Genomic DNA, 5,107 nt, shown 5'->3' with positions numbered 1-5,107 from the left:
GACATTCACCAGACATTCGTAAAGTTTTTCTTGTTGCAATGAAATTTTGAATGTGTCCACAATCGAATGGCTGCCATTGAGAGAAGCAACATGTTGCAAGGGAGGCACCAATAAAATCTGGAAAATACAGAAAGAAGAAAGCAGGATTAGAAGAAAAAGCTAGGCCAATTGTTTTTCTGGTACATTGCAAAGGCAAACTCTTCTCCCTGTCATTTTCATTGAGTTGTATGACATTTGACACACATTCTACAAACGCTCAACACAACCAGTTACTGTTCTATCCGTGTTCGATGAAAGCGACAGCTCGTGAAGGGTTTGCGTTCATAAATACTGAACAAGTTTTTAACATTTTCGGTCTGCCCATTTCCAGATCAGATTGGGGTGAAACACACCGTCCTCGCAATGTCAGGACAATCTTTTAGAGAAAAGGTGGGAAATTAATTTGATGACGAAACTGGAACGGTTGTCAAGGTCGACGCTGACATGCGAACCACGACTGTGTTCCATAAATTAATGTGAGAAGAGCGCAATCTGTCTCTCCGAACACCTGCAATTTTCAGAGTAGTGCACGGCTTCAGGGTGACTTTCCAAACGCGCCCTAACGTTATCGCCAGTCACGGGTGTATTACTCATGTACAGGCTACAGTGAAGGAGCGTGTGTTTTTGCATTCACTTTTCAATTAATAAATAAAGCGATTTCATCTCAATACCATGCTCATAAAGGAATGCTTGGGAGACGGTGCAAATTGCAAAATGTCACATGGTGTTGTTACGTCATGTGGACCTGATGTGGATTGTTTTCAGCATTTTTGGCCACGACATTCGTCAAAGAAGAAGAATTTATGCTTGGTGGTTGCGCCTTCTTGGCAGCACGCATATTCCAGCACTGACTTTGACTGGGAGGAATGTTGGCGCCATTTGACTGTCGTTGCTGGACAGCCCCGGGCGCTTGTGTTTTGGCGCTTGTAATGGGCAGCCTTTTTCACAGCCACGCTTTGTTCACCGGAAAGGTCGGTGCTGTCGGACAGTCTGCGGCTGGATGGATGGATGGCTTGTGGAGCCGACGATGAGAAGAAAGCAGCGTCAGCGCAGAGCGCTGATGCGTATGTGGAACTGGGAGTCGCGGCTTGAAATTGAAGCGGATTTACATGGGACAGGAGATGAGAGCCAATCTCTTTTTCGTTAATGGACGCTACAGCTTCTTGTTGCTTTCAAACTTAGCTTGTAGCAGACGTGTGCACATTTTCAGCATGACGTCTTCGATCCGCTGGTGAAAAGGACACTTTGATTCACTCCTCTTTCATCTACAACTGCTTTAAACAACTAAGTGTATGCAGGAAAAGTGGTTAAGATTGCACGACTGTCTGTGTCTTGTACGTTGTGTTGTATTATTTTGTCATTTTATGTTAACTGTTCTTTCGATGGCGGCTCGGGCACCCGCAGCGGCTCGTCTTGTTGTCTTGTTGAGAGGGAAGAAATTTCATCTGTGCTGTATGTTACACATACAGCGCATTTGACAATAAAGTTGTACTTGACTTGAATTGAGAGTTGACCAGCTTGCCAAGCAACACACTGCATGCGTGGCACATCCAATACCACCCCCCCAAATCTGTCATTTGTGGCCCATTATTATGATGAGCATAGTGTTTGTAACCGGCAGTTCAACTGAAAGTCCCATTAGCATGTGAAAATACTCACAGTTGAAGAGGAAAATCCGCACGCATTGAGCTGGCCGATAACTCCTCGGTGCGGAATCATCCTGTGGAGAAGACATGAAGAGGGACAAAATGCCAAAGTAAAGTGAACTCTTGTACATGTTCGTTAGAAAAGAAATGTATTGATTTAATGATTCATTGATGAAGATTTATGTAATGCCATGTACACCGCTTTGTTTCAACTGTGTTTTTTTTTAAGTGCTCTATAAATAGAGTTGAGTTGAGACATTGAACACAAAAGTGTTGCTCTGACTCGCTTGTACCAGCTACACATGTGCACACCAAATGAAACGCATTTCAAAATAAAAAGTGCCACATACAGTATTTTTCATTCTATTTTGACCTCATCAAGACTGCGGGGGCCAGTCAGAGACTTTAGGCTTTGTATGTGTCCCATGAGCTTCATTTTGCCCAGATCTGTCTTAAATTAATGCACACAGGTGCATGATTTCTCCATTGACTGATGCTTCACCTGACTGTTTGTTGACTGTAAAATCCAGAGTCCAGTTTCTTTTCTTGTCACGGAATATAACACCATCGCCAACGAGGCCTTTCCAAAATACCTCATTGTTTCTCTGCGCTCTCTGACAACCTTGATCGGAAGCCAGCTGGTTCGAGTCGTGCCCAGGTCATCTGGTGTGAAGGAGGGCTTGTGGGTGGGGCTACATATGCTGAACACACAGAAAAACACGGGGTGCAGAGTTCAGTGTTACAGCCGGCGAAGCTTTTTCCTCACTCCTTGCCAGACGGCCTTTTCAGCGAAGTCAGGTCTTTGTGTGAGCATGGGTTTGCACAATCGTGATCCAAGGCTGTGTTCATAAATATACCTCCTCGGGGTGTTTTCGTCTACTTTGCTTTATCCGTTGCCTCCTCACTTTAGTCGTTCTTTCTTCTGCCCTGTGGTGTGACAGAAATGCATGGATCCGACTCACTGGATTTCTTTCGTGTAAATACAAAACACGTTTTTCTCACTCAGAGGAAAATGGGAGCAGGCCCACTTTTGTTTCTTCTTCTTTTCCACCTTACTGTGGACACTCTAAAATAAGAAAGCATTGAAAGCTATAAATGTGCTTCACGGACAAATTTTCACACTTGCCATGTTTTCTTTTTTCTTTTTATAGCTGGATGTAGGAAACAGACACATTTACTTTTGTGGGCACTCTTGTTGTAGAAGAACACACCACTGAGTTATAAACAGTCCAAACAACAACCCTTTACGTTGTGCATGAGTTTTTTTGTTTTTTTTTTAGCATCTAATAGCTTTAAATTAAATCACAAAGATCATCCATTTGTTTTACGGTTAACTTCTTAATATTTCAAAATGCTACATAAAATCCATCCATCCATCCATCCATTATCTGATCCGCTTGTCCTCACAAGGATTGCAGGCGTGCTGGAGCCAATCCGAGCTGACTTTGGGCAGTAGGTGGGGTACACCCTGAACTGGTTGCCAGTCAATCACAGGGCACACATAAACGAACAACCATTCACGCTCACACTCACACCTCAGGACAATTTAGAGCGTTCAATCATCCTACAATGCATATGTTTTTGGAATGTGGGAGGATCCAGAGTAGCCGGAGAAAAGCCACACGGGCATGGGGAGAACATGCAAACTCCACACAGGAAGGCCAGAGGCCGGAATCGAACCAACCCAGGACCTCTGCACAGTGAGGCAGATGTGCTAATCAGTCTACCACCGTGTCACCCTACATAAAATCAACCAAGTAAAACTACTGCAATGCTTAATAATGGAGGGGGGTTCTTACAGCCGTCAAGTGCAAAAGTGAGCGCATAACCTGAGTGCAGCGAAGGGTGAGATGATGTAATTTCCTTACCACAGCAAAGACTTGTCACATTCACCCCACAGCTGCAGAGAAAAGGGTCTATTTACAGTAAATGCAGTGGAAAACACACCACACCGCACAGTCTGCCTGTGAGCTTTCTGTCCTCTTTATCCAAATGTTCATGTGCTGCTTAATATACTGTATCTCAACAACGACCTTGAGCAGCCACTTTCTTCTCACAGTGGGCTTCGGCGCATATAAAAGCAAAACTGCCGCAATGGTTTCATTTGTGGTTGCGGAGGTGGAGGGGTGTGCGGCTCAGACCTGTGTGAGACTACCACAGGTTGTGAACTGAGGCTAAGGCCAGGTGGTCCCAAGTCCGGCCAGATGTGAGGGTGTAGCAGGCTGCACTCGGTGATCCTGCACAGCAAATGTGTTTGTGCTTCAAACATGTGCAAGTTTTCTTCTGTTCTGGGGAGGTGCACACAAGCGCTATATGACATGGAGATTTATTTATTCATTTATTTTTTACCAAGTTAGATTTACCAAGAAGCATATGGACAAGCATGCATTACGAATGAAGTGTGTTCATTACAAGCCAAGCAGACAGTCGACCATGGGCTAGTCGGTGAATGTCTGTGAGCGTCATTGGCTTCGTCTGTCTCCCCAACATGTTGAATCAAAGTTGGCTGTTCGTGACAAATGATCACTTTGATTGGCTGTTGTCTAGTGAACAAGTGCATGAAAAGAGAAAGAAGTGACGAAATCAATAGGCAAAGCGAAGAGGATATTCATGCACTCTTTTAGCTCAGTCTATTGAATAGTGATCTCAAAGCATAATCATCACCTTTTGCTGCTGTCTGCAGCCATGTAGGCATTGCAAGTGACAATCTGTTCTCAATACCCTTATAGCAGGGGTGCCCATGGCGTCGGTTTGCGATCGACCAATCACTCGCAAAAGGGGTGTCGTCGCATGTCATGAACTCAGTCATTGCCAGCCCAAAGGTTTATGCTACTGATATAGCTGCCCATCAACGGCAGTGAAGTTTGAAGTTGAAGTTTATTGAACATACAATAAAATAACAATTTGACAAAAGGCAAGCAAAAGTTACAAAAGGAAAAATAAAAAATAAAAAGTAAGTAAAACAAACATCATCACCGTTATATGCTCAAAGAAGTAGGAATGTCACGTAGCGAGGTGGTGGACCCCAAAAAGCAGGCAGGAGCAGGGTGTACTTGAAAGATTGTATTAAAACTCAGAGAAAACGAAATCCAAAACAAACATAGTCCAAAGTAGCAAACAAAAATCATAACTGAAGCTAAAACAGAACCATGACCAAAACAAACCTGACAGCAGCAGAGAAACGGCAACAAACAAACATGACAGTAGCACAAAGCAACAATGACCCGACAATGATTGCTCGGGCTGGGAGTCCTTTTAAAGCCACTAATTATCTAATGACCAACAGGTGTGCAGCTGCAGGGAGAGCCCTACAGTGCCACCTGTTGGTCCCAAACCGAATCATGACAGTACCCCTCCCTCAAGGGACGGATCCCAGACGTCCCAAAGTTGTCCAAAGGCTTGCCTCGCCGGGGAACAGGAAC

The 5,107-nt window shown here is 44.3% G+C and overlaps 1 long non-coding RNA gene across 2 annotated transcripts in view; it reads right to left on the bottom strand.

Annotated features, from left to right (window-relative positions):
• Window positions 1-1,617: 1,617 nt before the first annotated feature.
• LOC109520862 (uncharacterized) overlaps window positions 1,618-5,107 on the bottom strand; it is an 18,433-nt gene continuing 14,943 nt past the window's right edge. Inside the window, exons 1-3 of one of the 2 annotated variants that reach the window (XR_002169249.1) lie at window positions 2,543-2,701; window positions 2,279-2,386; window positions 1,618-1,759 (exon numbers count right to left, since the gene is read on the bottom strand). This is a non-coding gene — a long non-coding RNA (uncharacterized LOC109520862). Of the gene's footprint in view, window positions 1,760-2,278; window positions 2,387-2,542; window positions 2,702-5,107 lie in introns of those variants that run through there. The other variant, XR_002169250.1, reaches the window with a different exon arrangement.

This window comes from Hippocampus comes, unplaced genomic scaffold (genome assembly GCF_001891065.2).
Source record: "Hippocampus comes isolate QL1 unplaced genomic scaffold, H_comes_QL1_v1.1 scaffold345, whole genome shotgun sequence".
Taxonomy (NCBI): Eukaryota; Metazoa; Chordata; class Actinopteri; order Syngnathiformes; family Syngnathidae; genus Hippocampus; species Hippocampus comes.
This window is presented reverse-complemented; position numbering and strand designations above follow the sequence as displayed.